A 15391-nucleotide genomic window follows, 5' to 3' on the forward strand; every position below is an offset into this window, starting at 1 on the left:
TAAGGACGGTGCAGGAATATACATGCCAGAAGAGGTATCTATTTGAAAAAAATTGGAAGAAGCAGTCCTGTTCCTGAGATTGTATTACGGACACAGGCGGATTAGATTGGGCTGATTACCTTAGCCTTGAAACAGAGAGTCTTTCTGCCCTGCGGGGGAGGGGACGCCTTTCATGCAAAGCCCTCCTCTCGGATGCGCCCTCCCCTCGCTTTCACTTGCAAATCGCTGTGTGCTAGCAGAAGCCAGCACTTCCCCGTCTCTAACCTTCCCATGGCGAGTGCTGCAGTTCTATCAGCAGAACCTTTCTCTCCGTGTGAGGAAGGGCTTTTTCCCCCCTTTCCTTTCCTTTTTTTTTTTTTTTTTTCCTTAATCAGAGTCTCTGAATGAAAGCCAATCAGAAAGAGAGCTCGCCCCCGTTTTCTTTGGTTCCCTGCTGTCCAGAGTTAAAAGTGATGCTGAGAGAAAGCTTGAGTTAGATTGAAGTAGAATCAGTGATAGAAAATAACAGCCGAAAACAAACAAAAAGGGGACACAGTGGCAATTTCTCCAGGGGTATTTTGGCTGGAACCAACTTCCGTTATCCAGAAGCTGATTTTAAAAAGGTAGGAAGACTTCACCTCTTTTCTTTTAACTCCCTTAAGATCTTTTATGTTCTTCCTCTGGGGGGAGAAATGTTTGTTTTTAAGTAACATATAGCAATTATTTCCAAATAATCATCTATAATACATAAATAAATAAGCATACAACTCTAGATCCTAGATTCCAGAAACAACTGATTGGGAATATCTGTATAGAAAGCATAACACTGGATAAATTATATATTATGCTCAACAGTGGGTCTGATATTAGAGTTTGCAAATTCATTCACTCTGAACAAATGCTAAAGATGTATTGCAAAGTATAATTGGTTATGCTTAGATTTGTTCATCTTTATTTGAAAAATCGGTTTAAAAGATAACATTGTCTTGTCGCTGAGAACTCTAAGATCATCTAACATTACTTTGCATTTCGTATGAATGGATTCACTCTGCACTTATTCATAGTCATAGTTCATTGTACGTTCAATGTAAAGAGAAATGACAGGCAGAAGACAGATTCCTTGAAACTGTCAATGGTCACTAAGCATCTACATAAATACAATAGATTGACATTCATCACAAGTAGACTACGCATAATTCCTATATTCAGATTTTATATCTGAGTCAGAAGTGGGGGGAATAGAAAAGGGAAGATTAAATGCATGTTGTCAGCAGTTGCAGCATTTATTGTCTCTACTGCAATAAAATCCATATTTTATGTGGTGTTAAATTAATGCAGCATATTGCAAGTCTAAATGCATGTCCCCAACAAGTAACTATTGATAGCACTGAAAGTATGGGAAAAGCAGGAGTCTGAAAGTGTTTTTATGCCACTACAATGAGAACCTACTATCTCCTTATCATTAAAAAAGGGGTTCTACAGGTACAATCAAAGACAAATATTTTAAAACTGACCTATCATCTTGTGCTTTCAAAAAGCAGATCTTTTCCTTATAATTGTGGTCCTGCATTCCAGTAAAAGCGTCTGTCATCCAAAACTGCACATCCATTACTTCTGAGCTCTCTGGAGAAGCATCAGTTTTTCTTCATTTTTTTTTTTTATTGAAAGATGTGTATTAAAAATAATCTGACCCTCTGATGCAGTCAACTCTCATACTTCAATGCATATGTTAGTAGACTTTCTTCCTGCACACCCTCCCCCTCTTTATTTTTCTTTAAAACATAGCTACAAGAGCTTCTCTGTGGTGAATAACACTTGGCAAGAGTGTGCTCATTTTTTAGGTCTGGTATGGTGAGGATTTTTAATTAGTAGAACTTTCATGAAAACATTATGTCATTGACAGGGCTGTATGTTCATTTTTACTTAATGTGATGAAGAATAAAGGGATGCATTGTGATCTAGGGAAATAGGTAAATGATAAATTGCATAGAAAATCTGCACCCCCCCCTCCCCAGTGTGGTGAATGTGGCACATACGTATTCAATATGAAATGCATAAGGACATAGTGGTTTATTTGGCCAGGAGGGTGGTGAAGGGATTGGACAGTGCTCAAATATAAACAGCCTGTCTGTGGCTTAAGAACACATCACATATAAACCTATTCTGGTGATAAAAATATATAAAATGCTTCTTTCATTTGCTTTCACTCTTTGGCTTGTTTGGCTGTGTTGTTCAAGTATGAGTCAATGTCTGCTTTCATTAAATCAGATACTTCTTTGGTTTTTGAATACTTGCTGTTAACAAATTGACTTCCCTGGTGAATGCATATGCCTTCCCTGATTCCAGTCAAAGAATAGAGTTCCATACACTTTACTGTTTGGGTGGGGGAGCAAACAGGGAAATGGGAAAAGAACATCGAACTGCATGATCACCTACCAGTGTGTGCATATGCGTGAGGTCAAGGACTCACCTGTTTGGAACCTGGTAAAGTCTTCAGGTGCTGTTTCTTGATGTTTATAAAAACTAGCTGTTTATTGATAAGAGCAGTACTATACAGGTATTCAATTGACTTACTCCACAGTTAGATTTATTTTTTTACCAGCACCTAGCGTTTTATTTTAAAAAGAAAAGGAAGGATAGAAAATTGATTTTCCTTCTGGAAAGATATGTATTTCTGGTACATTATTAAGGTTCATATGTAATTTGAAAGAGGGATGATACATATGCTTCTTACTGCAAACAATGTTTGAAACTGAAAAGGTTAATTCCAAAATATGTGAATCTTGTTCAAAATATGCAGTGAGTTACTTGACCTTCCTCAATTTCCATGTAAACAAATCACTGAGATGCGGTCTATATTATCTAAGGGATTTCTGGGCCTATGACTTATTTCCTGTGTTTCTTAACCTACTTTGCAGCAAGGGATAACACCATGTCCTCATGGAGTATGTCATTTTTATACCAAAGCTTTCCACTAGGCTGCAGCACAGGCATGGCAGTAGGTCTGAGGATGGTGCTGATTCAGCAGCAAAGTGAATCATATTTTTGTTAAATGTTATTATCAATAATAGTGTTACACAGGAAGCAATTAATACTGGTCAGGAATGTAAACCTAATGATCTTAACTGTAGCCCTTGGACTTCAGAAGCATTAGCCACAATGTTTTCTGTTTTATACTATGCAAATCACATTTGAATACTATTGTCATATTAGCAGTGCTTGTCAAACACTGAAACCAAGTATACATAGGAAACTTATTTATGGCAAGCATAAGTAATTTTCTGCAGATACTTTGATTTCCAAATTTCAGGTCTATGTATGAAAGCTACTTTTGATGAATCAAAAATAATAACTGACTAGGCTTTAGAAGAGTCAGTTTACTAATCATATTTTATTTAGCTGTTTTGTCTAAAATAGACTGAAGTGGAAAACAAAGTGGTAAGAGAGATTTCCTGTTCTTCCTAGATATACAGGGAACAATGGTAAAATTGAGCATTATAAAAAGTTAAATACTATATGCTACCTGTTAGGAATATCTTGAGGAGAAAAAAAAAAAAAAAAAAAAAAAAAAAAAAAAAAAAAAAACAGAGCTCCAGGAATGACATTATAAACATTTGATAAATGAAAATTAACAGAAAAATCTGTTGATATTTTCCTTTTCTTGATATTTAAGTCATTGAGTATATAAAAATAATTGCTTTTGTCATAATTATAATAACCAGAAATATGTAAGTAGAAAAGTCCTAAACTTAAAAAATTTAAGTCTGCCTTCATTTTTTTTTTCCTAGTTAAAGTATTTGGGTCATAATCATAGAGCATTAATACAGTATTTTTCTGCCTTTACTTCTTATAAAAAAACTCACATTCAAAATTTCAGCTGTTTTTGTCATGCATAAGAACAAGAGGATATTTCAAACAATCATCAAGCAATACCTGCTTTCTAAGATAATATCAGCCCAGGGTCACCTCTGTCCCCCTCTTCCTTTCTGACTCTCCAGCAACCTCACCTCACTTGACATTTTCATAAGAGCTCTTGCACCCTTCTACAACCCAGCTGTGTTATCTGTCTTAACTAGAACGGAAGCTAAAGCATACAAGGCCATTTTGCTTTTGCCATACATATTTTCTCACCACTCAATTCAACCAACTCAAGAGACGCATTGGAAGAAAATCAGATCTATCACATTAAAGTTTTAGATTTCTGAGAATGTATTATCCCTAATGAAAAATTAATGCTAGTCAGTTAAAATAATGAGACAGGATTTTAAAAAATTCTTTTTTTTATTGTAACTTCTGCTTAACTCTTTGTTATCAGTGAAACTTCCTACAGAAAAAGTAACTTTTGATAATTTTTTTAAGAATGAAAGTGGTCTATTTTTAACACTTTCTTTATAGTTTTCTCCTATGTGTTTCTTGCAATGTATGTGCAATACTAGCTTCCATGTGACTAAGACACGTTTGTGAAGCGTTAATCATATTGGAGGTGAAATTAAAAAAAGTGAAAGCTGTAAACTGAATAAAAATGTGTAAAGTGAAATCACATTTTGCATCATTTTCGGAAATAAAATATAACATGCCTTGAAAATAACACCTGTCTGTGGAAGGTAGAAATGCTTTCATCTAACAATCTTTGCATAAAGGGATTCATATCCTTAGAGAGTTTGTCAGTAATGTTTTAGAGCACTTTACCAAATCATGTGATCTCAATTTCAATAAACTATTTTTTTCTTTTAAGAAAGCAGCCTTGAGTCTACATATTTTATACTGTGCAGTTATATAAATTAAAGTTAAGTGACATTTCAGGCTTTAGGACAAGATTAAGCAATAGGCTATAAGATATAAAACAATGTTGCTTCATCACAGGAAATTCAGCATTAAATGACTTATCTAAATACTTCACAACCTTGCTGATCCTCATAAATTTATCAAGGCATCCATCTCTTTCTCTCTTCTGTCTTCTCTCTCTCTTTATATATATATGTATGTATATGTATATATGTATCTATCTATATAAATACCTAGAATAAATTTCCCAGGTGCTTTACTCATATTATCCTAATATACAATCATATTTCTGTAAATTTTGTTATTTTTATGGATGGCTAATGTTCTACCACTGCCACATTATTCACTGGATGTATTACATTATCTTTTGGATCATAACATAAAGTATATGAGATTTCAGTTGACTAAAGAGTGTCCTTATATTAAAGGCACTTCTTATAGATATTATAATTCCAAGTCTTCAACGGAGTTAAAATAAATATACTTTACTGCACTAGCAAGCAAAGTATGGAAATTCAGAATTTATTAATGAAAAAACTTCTGCAAATTACCAGAATGTAGAATGCATGAACATGAATTATTATACTCAGTGCATTGCTATTGATTGGGAATCTTGTTGGTTTACTAAAAGAGAGAATATTGAAATACTTTGATGAGCCTTGATTTTTAAAAATAAATTAAACATAAATTGTGTGTTTCCAGAAAGCAGTGTTTTATTAGACATGTTGATTTTCTTTGTTGCAAGAAACAAATACTAATGTGTAATCTAAAAATGAAAATTGATACATAGTGTCTGTCTATTCCAGATATTGTAGAGCAATTAAATAGAATTCCTACTTATCATTTCCAATAAAAAATTTGAAATACAAAGTAACAATAATCAAGTTAAGCAGAATATGCAGCATGAAGTAAATCAAATTCAACTGAATTATTCTGGTATTTTTCTGTTCTTTCACTCACATGGTATATACAGATAGGAATTTTAGCTGAAATTCAGTGTGACGGTCTGGATAGACGAAAGACAATCAACATATTTTCCTAGGTAATTAAAAATTTATGAGTAAATTATTGTATATAATACCAATGAAAACTTTGAAAATGTGACCAGTTCTCTTTTTCAATGTAGGTCCACCACCAATAAAATTAAGTTAAATAAACTCTCTTTGAATCCATTTTCCCATCTGAGATTTTTTTAAAGTAATAAATGTAATTCTTGAATCAAACTTCACATTTAAATGAGACATTATATTGTTTCCAGATCATTTGACTTCAAAAATTAACTTAATTGCTGCATATTTTGGTGGATAGAAACATATCTGAATTATCTGAAAAAATTTTATGGGTTTTGTGTTTGCATGTAAATCATCAACCCATATTCATTAATTGTTTTATGTAAAATATTTGTTTTGAATTGAAACATTAAAGTGTTACTTCCTTTGACCCAATAGATTTAAAGTCTATTGCTGATTCAATAAAGAATATAATAGCATATTTTAAAGATAGCAGTGTGACATTTGTTTGCCTTAGTGATGACGTAATGAAAAGACATCATTGGGGTAAAATAAAGTGTGTGTCAGTTTTTTTGTCAGATGAGAATCCAAGTTCCCAATGATTAAACATTAGCCCAATCAGGTATAAAAATTTTCTTTTAAGGTATGTGGATTTTTTTTCTTTTACTTCTTTCTAAAGCATGCTAAGTTGGAGTTATTTCTGCTCCATTCCATATTATTGAGCCATCTTTAATCACCAGAGTGATTTTCCAATGTGTAGTCCTGGGAGAGTGAAAACCACCAACATGTAGATTTATCCTCTCAGCATTTAGCTTTCTAAATTTGAATAAAAGCCTTTCTCATGAACAGGAACTTATGGGAGGTCTTTCTTTCTTTATCAGTCTTCTCAACCAAAGCTTCCATTATGCTTTCTGAGATTATTTAAGATTAAGCTGTAAGTACAGGCATGCATTTAGAGGCCCTCTTCTCCCTTAGTCTCCTTTTTCCTTCTACTGAGTAGATAATGGAAATGTTCTATAGAAATTCTATTCTACATAAGTAATTTTTCCCTCCCACTGACATAAAGGTTTTGAGATGGATGCAATATAAAAAAAATGAAAACTCTACATTTATCTAAGAATCTCTTCTCTTCTAGCTTTTATGCTTTTAAAATTATTTAATGGTTAGGATCAACAGATGGCATATTTTTTTTTTTTTCCAGAGAGGTTTTGGCTATAGGGCACGTGTGCTCACCAGAAAGACAGAGACAGAGAGCTAGACAGCGAGAAATCACCCCCCATGGGGGAATGGCCATGCCGTAGTCCCTTCTCTTCTATTCTCCTCTCAGGATTTTGGGCGCCCACACATATATGCCTCGCCTGAGTGTTTTGTTTTGCTTTGCTTTTCCTCTTGGGATCTTGGGCATGCGCACACATGTGCCTGGCGTGAGTTTAAGCCACCAGGTCCGGGACTTGAACCGCAGTTGGCTACATGAGAGTTCAGTGACATAGCCATTATGCTAACTGCTGGTCCCATAATTATTTAATGGCTAGAATCAGCAGATGGCATAAAGACCAGTTACATCATTGAACTCCCACGTGGTTGACCACAGTTTGAAACCCAGACCTGGCAACTTAAAATTCACACTGGACACATGTACGTGAGTGCCCCAAATTCTTTTTTTTTTTGAGAGTTTTTCGCTATAGGGCGCGTGCACTCGCCAGACAGACAGAGAGAGACAAAGAGACAGAAAGAGAGAAATCACCCCCCAGGGAGGATGGTCACGCTGCAACACCTTCTCCTCCATTCTCCTCTTGGGATCTTGGACACGCATGCACACGTGCCCTGCGTGAGTTTTAAGCCACTAGGTCCGGGATGCGAACCCCAGTCGACTACGTGGGAGTCCAGCAACATAGCCATTACGCTAACTACTGCTTCCCCCTGTGAGTGCCCCAAATTCTAAGAGGAGAATGGAGGAAAAGGGATTGCAGCATGGCTATCCCCCCTAGGCAGTGATTTCTCACTTTCTGTCTCTGTATCTCCGTCTCTTCAGCAAGTGCATGCATCCTATAGCAAAAATATTCTAAAGGAGCAAAACAAAATAAAACAAAACAAAACACTCATGCTGGGCACATATGTGTGGAGGCCCAAAATCCTGAGAGGAGAATAGAGGAGGAGGGATTTGTGTCATAGCCAACCCCCCCGGGGGGTGACTTCTTACTTTCTGTCTCTCCATCTCTCTCTATCTCTCCAGCAAGCACATGCACCCTATAGCAAAAATCTCCATCAAAAACAATATAATAGTTAACAACTAGATAACTTTGCATAGTCTTTTTTTTATTAATATATAAAGCTTCACTAACTTGTAAATGGACACAAGTATTTGTTTAAAATACTAATACAGTATACACATATACCTATACTTATATACTGGGAAAATAAAATATCAGGAAAAAAAGAAGCCTTAACAGACACAAGAATGTCATGTTTTGTGTTGAGGATCATATATATGGTAGGATCTTTGATTTGATTGACATGCACTGCATGCAGGCTTTCATTGTACATTTTAATCCTGTACAATAATTAAATGTAAATTAAAATCTCAAAAACAAAAGTTAGAGTTCAGCAGATGGCATGGTGGTTAAGGGGCTGGACTCCCTGATGTCCGACCATGGTTGTAGTTGGACCTGGAGGCTTGATTATCATTCAGGGAACATGTGCACGCATGCCCAGTATACCAGGAGGAGAATGGAGGAGAAGGGTTTTTGTGGCATGGCCATCTCCTCTGGGCGTGTGTGGGGGAGTGAGTGATTTCTCACTGTCTCTTTGTCTTTCTCTGTCCAGCACACATGACCTATGACAAAAACTTAAAAAAGAAGAAAAAATCTAAATTAGCAGAAAAATTTTTGTCACTAAACTTTTGATCATCAACTATTATAGAATATGATAAATGAAATCCAGCCTGGTGTAGATGTGAAGCCTATGTGAAATGGCAACCCTGATCCTGAGTTAAGAGAGAACATAGCAATTGGCTTTTTGTTATAGGCGAGGGCTAGATCAAGCCTATTTCTAGATACTGGCCCAAGAAGAAAACATATGAATGAGAAGAGCCTTTTTCTTCATAGTAGCAAGTTAAGACTTTCATATAAATCATTGTCTTCAAAATATTTTTTCTGGAAATTTTGTATTTTAAACTTTTGGTTTTAGGCCATTACATACTGCTATTTATTCTTTCACATTGTTGTCCTTTTCCCTTTGCATTTTCCATCAAAAATTTAAATAGTTTCCTGGTAACCTATGCAAGTACTTCCCAGTGTTTTCTCAGCTCATAATTTTTTTTTCTTTTTTGGAGAGGTTTTTGCTATAGGGCGCGTGCACTCACCAGACAGACAGAGAGAGGCAGAGAGACAGAAAGCGAGAAATCACCTCCCAGGGGGGATGGCCATGCCACAATCCCTTCTCCTCTATTCTCTTGGGATCTTGGGCACGTACGCACACGTGCCCGGTGTGAGTTTTAAGCCACCAGGCCCGGGACTCGAACCACGGTCAACTACGTGGGAGTCCAGCGACATAGCCATTACGCTAACTGCTGGTCCATCAGCTTGTAATTAATGTCATTCCTAGTGCAGGAAGTTACTGTGGGTCATCCCTTTACCATGAGTCCAATATTAATTTTGTACTTGAGGAGAGGCAGGTTCTAATGTGATATATTCTCAATTAAATATCATGGCTTGTAATAGAATAACAGTAGTTATGTTCTAAATGTTTCAATTTTCATGACATAGTAGTGAAATTAGACAACAGAACACTACAGTCAGTCACTTACTCCTCTGTCCAACATGGTCTTCAGTTTTGAACTTACCTATATGCAAAAAAAAACTCTTATGTATGACCTTCCTTTCTCTCTCTCTCTCTCTCTCTCTTTCCTTCTGTCTTCTTTTCTTCCATTGCTAAATATTCATTAAATGCCTACCATATGCCAGGCACTATACAAACAGCCAGTGATACAAACATTGAGTGACAAGAAAAGAAAACAGAAACCTCTGCTGCAGTAATCCATTGAGTGATTGTCATTATTTTCCAGTTTTGATAAATATGAGGAAGATGAGAATTTAATTCACCTATATTTTAAGCATCCCTTTACCATGAGTCCAATATTAATTTTGTACTTGAGGAGAGGCAGGTTCTAATGTGATATATTCTCAATTAAATATCATGGCTTGTAATAGAATAACAGTAGTTATGTTCTAAATGTTTCAATTTTCATGACATAGTAGTGAAATTAGACAACAGAACACTACAGTCAGTCACTTACTCCTCTGTCCAACATGGTCTTCAGTTTTGAACTTACCTATATGCAAAAAAAAACTCTTATGTATGACCTTCCTTTCTCTCTCTCTCTCTCTCTCTCTTTCCTTCTGTCTTCTTTTCTTCCATTGCTAAATATTCATTAAATGCCTACCATATGCCAGGCACTATACAAACAGCCAGTGATACAAACATTGAGTGACAAGAAAAGAAAACAGAAACCTCTGCTGCAGTAATCCATTGAGTGATTGTCATTATTTTCCAGTTTTGATAAATATGAGGAAGATGAGAATTTAATTCACCTATATTTTAAGCTGTGCTGTTGTAGTCAAATCACACTTCTGAAGAAAATGCAGAATGACTTAGCCATTTGGTTAAAGATCCGTATTTTTGTAGACTTAAGACTTCTTCAGTGGAGCCCCAAGACTAGGTACTGAACTGATGTTCCAGTCAGTAACAGACTCTTCATTGTGATCTGTGCTGTACTTCAAATTTCCAACAGCCAATTGTCATCCCGTAGCTACAGGGGACTGTGTAGGTTAAAACAAGTACCCATAGTTGAGCGTAAACCACTCATCATAGACAAGTGGCCAACAAAATAATATATGTACCTAAAGGCCAAGTGTATCCCAAAGTTCCATTACTTAAACTTTTTATGAAAATGTACACTCATTAATTGTTCTAAATATTGATTCTATAGAAGCCCCTGAATATCAGACTTGATCACTGGACAAAGTCTCTCCTACATAATATTCAATTTTTGTGAGGACACCTGATGAAGATTGGTGTTTAATAGAAAGACCACAAAGCTACATGCTAGAAGTACTGAGATTCCCTTTCTTAGAAAACGTAATGACTATAACGTTATTACCCTCACAAGATCCTTTGATGGATAAAAGCATGGACCATGGCACCAGGCTGTCTGGGTTTAAATCCTGACTGTGCCACTTAAACCTATATTTAATATTTAATGTTGCTGGTAATTCTTCATCTGTAAAATGGGGTTATTAAATGTACTAAAATAATAGGGCAACTGCCATGATTAGCAGAAGTAATTACTATAAGGTCCAACATTAATTCCTAACACATAATAAGGGTTCAAGTGCTACCATTATTCTTCTTGTAACCAGTTATAATTGATATTATTATCATCAAATGCAAATTAATGTGACCTTTGTTTGTTTTCGTAAATATTAAATGTGCTTTATTTTAACCCTAGAATATAATATGACCTGGGCTACAATTTAAATTTTTAAAATTTGTATCATGTAATAATAAGTTTACTTGGGTTGAAGTGAGAAATTCTTGGTGTTTCAAGTCTGACAGCATCATAAATTCTTCATTTTCTTGTTGTGGGGGGGATGGGAGTTTGAGCCATGCAATCTCCAAAGGGCTAATACCGTCTATTACTGTAACTAGAAAGTGCTCAATATTTAACCGTCATAAGTATCTTCAATCCCTAATGACTGTGAAAATGTCTATTGCATAAAGAGTTGAATGTAACCTGAAAACTTAAACTGCATCAGTGAATAGTCCTTGCATGAACTAGGGAACTAATGGATATGAATTCTGAAAACGATGCGATGGACCTGAAATGGGACAGAGGAAGGAGACAGCATTAGAAAGACGAAGACTAACTGTTGTGAGTTCCATAAGCCACATAAACTCACTCAGGTGAAACATGAGCCATTTCTGAATAGACTGCACTAATAGTTCCCTTCGCAGAATCTCCTTCTTGAGGTCAGAGTAATGAGAATTAGAAAAAGAATGATGAACAGAGGCAGTGCATTACAGAAATAATCCCATTAAAGTTTTGATATCTATAAATCTCAAGAATAACTGCAGTCTCTATTACAAGCTGAAAGGTCAGTGGGCTACCGATTTCCTAGACTATGTCCCTGAAACTGTCTGATGAAGACATAGAACCTGCTATGAAATGTGAAAAATTTACCAAGTTTTATTTAGATCATTCATTCTGCTCATTCTTCACATTCAAGGTGATACAAAGATCAATTTAAAATCACCGTTTCTGGTTTTTTTTTTTCTTCTTTTTTGTGGCTCTCTTCATGTATTACACAAGCATCTGGAATGATTTCAATGGATTACATAATTCAACCAAAAACTTGAGGTTATAAAATATGCATTTATACTGGTCCATAAATACCTTTCATTTTGTAACTTTATTTTTAAAATCCCAAAGTATATCATAGTGGTATTTATTTTTCAATTGTATTTATACCTCAGGACCAGTTAATAAATTTATTTCAGAAATTCACATATTAAAGGAACAGCGCTAGCACTTTGTCTTCTCTACCAATTTGGAAGGTTGAGGAAAGCCAAATGGAGACCACTAAACCCAGCCAGCAGGTATAATTTAGAGGACATAGTAAGGATTATTTTCATGTTTTGCCATAGCTATCTATTTATATTCATTGTCTATTTAATTCTGTATTATGTAGTTCATCAAAAGCATAGACTTTTTTATCTTCTTTATTAAAGGCTGTGGTCATTTCATACCATTTTTTTTTTTTGGTCATAACTTCACTGTATTTAGCTGAATGCTTCAACTCATGGTTTATCGATCAGGATGGCTAACTTAAACTATTCTATTAATATTATATGCACCTAAATTTGCTATACATGATTATTTACAATTATGTACTTTTAAGATTAGGCGTTCTGGAGACCTAAAAGTTGGGCCTATTTTCTGATTAGTTTTGAAATGCTTTAATTATATTATGGACAAGTTCATTAACTTGTATATATTTTTCTCTCCTTTAGTTGGACATAACATGAGAATAAAATTACACGAAATTAGTAGAAAAAATGAATACACATAAGAAATGTTACTAATTATGCAGACTACTGAAACAATCATTTCCTTTACAAATCCTTCTTTAAAGGTTTTTTCAACGATTTGATGTGTTGGTGTGAACATCTGGTATTTAAAACAACATAAGATACATTTAAAACAGTTTAAATTCTTCAAAACTTGATCACGGGTTAAAATGAATGCATGTTTTTGAAGTATTGACCCATTTATAGGGTGAATTGCTACTAATACATCTGGTAAAATTTCTATTTACTTGTCCAGAGGGAAAAAGAACATATTTTGGTGTTTGGAGCCACCTTGTGGTGATGTCATAGTATATTAGAGAATGCACTCCGGTTCAGATTTCTTTTTCAAGCCAACATTGCCCTCGGAAGTATTAAACAGATGTGAATTGACACTAAGGGCTGCGAAACAACATTAAAAATGGATCATGTTTTGATGAATGCCATTTAGTTTTTACATATTTATATAAATGTTAACAAATATTGTTTCACAAAAATCTAAAAAAATATTTTAAACAACACTTTTGAGTCAAGATATAATTTTCAAACTAAAATATATTTTTACTCTGCAGCTGCAAGCAAACTCTAAAGACTCCTTAATGTTTTACTTTTCAAAGCACGATCCTTCCAGCATAGTCTGATAATGCAGCCCAAATAAAACAGGAGATGCATGGGAACTGTTTTTGCATTTTATAGAACTTAGATGCAAATACGCTGTCTGTATGAAAAGCGAAGAACTGAGGCCAGAAGTCCCGGTCATTGGATGTTTTTCAGGGGCTTATTGGAAGTTAAGAGAGACATAACTGTTTGCTTCATTTTTTTTTCTATAAGCACTGAAATAAATGATATTTACTATTTGTAATAGACATTCACCGAATATGAAGCCTCTTATAGTAGGCCTTTGTAACCTAACAGGTTGCATGCTTGGGAGGAGGACCCATAGTTACTGCTTCTCTTGTGATTTTAACATACACTTGAAAAGAAAATAATAGTTATGTTCTATTAACTGGAAATCAGCCCTGACCTAGGTTTTTACTTCTTGAACCATTATTGATTGATTTTATGGGCTTCCTCCTCCTTGTTTATACTTTGTTATCTTAAGATAAAAACGAAAAAATGGGATCAGGATAAACTGACCTGGTAAATAACCCATGGCTAAGAACGAGCATAAAAATTTCCCATTTTTATTTCTATACCCTCTTAGTTTCACTTATATGTATCTGGACACATTGAAATGACATCCTAAACTAGCATCATTGTTAAAACCTGAGTAAAACTTGGACTCCAAGGGATCACTTAGTCACAATTACAGATTACAAGGTGAACAGATCCTGGATCACTTTTGGGAGGGGGGTTACTTGGGTGATTTGCCTTAATTAACAGACTAGAGCCCAATGGGAACTGAAGATAGCAATTTACAAATATTACAGGAAAATACTATGAAGAATCTGTTGCATGTTAAACTCCTGAGTTGTCTATCTCGAGGAGGCAAATCATTTTTCTTCTCTATTTTAGACATGTCTGACTGTCTTTTAAAAAGGCAGTAAAACAAGTGGTCAGAGCCAACAATTTCTCATGTATAGCCCAATAGCCTGACTAAAAACAAAGATTACTTTGCTTCCCATTAAGCCACGTTTCTCTGTCAACAAAAGTTCTTCTATTCTAAGAGATATTACTATTGATTTGCTTTTATTCTCAAAAAACTAAAGGTATGTTTTTGTTTTGTTTTCTGTGCAGTATTGCACATCAGGTATTATTTCAAATGAATATATACAGTATTTATTTTGGCTGCAAAAGGGAAACAGAAATTGAAATAATGTATTTAAGAGTTTAGAAATACTTTGCAATTTAGATTTAATCTATTGATGATCCCACATTCATATTTAGTACTAGTGCTTAGGGCAAAGTTTTTGCAGAATGAATAATAAATGGACAATCTTAAATATAGAAAGAAAGATATGATAACACCTTCCCAAGTGAGTAAAAGCCAAGACATAATCGAAGAGACTAGTAACTGGAACTTCCTAGTTTTCCTATAATTTTACTTAACATATGACCTACCTATTTAGTCAAGATAATTTAGCCTCAAGTGATAAGGGAGATTTCAACAGTGAGCTATCCCCCCGAGACTGCTTTTTAACACCTTTCAGTGACTAGAACAAAAAAATGCATTGTCTGAACATCTGAGCACTTTTTTACCTCAAATATAATTATTTGACAAATCATTTTAAATATATGTCTCTTGGTTTTCAAAATGGTCCTTCCCTTTTGATTCTGACTCCACGTTACAGAAGAGTTTTAAATGGTATCTTTTCCTTTACATTCCAACCAAATTTAATAGATTTGCTAGGAACTTGGTAAATGGACATAGATAAGATCTGATCCTTTCCTTGATGCGATAAACAGGAGAAATGAGTACCATTTAAAGGTCAGTACGTTGCAAGTTACATAGTATTTTGCTTGAGGTCTGAATGAAATTTTAGAACAATGTGGTG

General features: G+C 34.9%; 1 protein-coding gene across 1 annotated transcript in view; it reads left to right on the forward strand.

Annotated features, from left to right (window-relative positions):
- Positions 1–228: 228 nt before the first annotated feature.
- The window catches only part of CDH10 (cadherin 10), a 205073-nt gene continuing 189910 nt past the window's right edge, over positions 229–15391 (forward strand). Inside the window, exon 1 of the mRNA XM_006157669.2 lies at positions 229–602. The gene's annotated coding sequence lies outside the window, so the exon portion shown is untranslated. The remainder of the gene's footprint in view (positions 603–15391) is intronic.

Source organism: Tupaia chinensis, unplaced genomic scaffold (assembly GCF_000334495.1).
Source record: "Tupaia chinensis unplaced genomic scaffold, TupChi_1.0 Scaffold000553_1, whole genome shotgun sequence".
NCBI classification, from domain to species: Eukaryota; Metazoa; Chordata; class Mammalia; order Scandentia; family Tupaiidae; genus Tupaia; species Tupaia belangeri.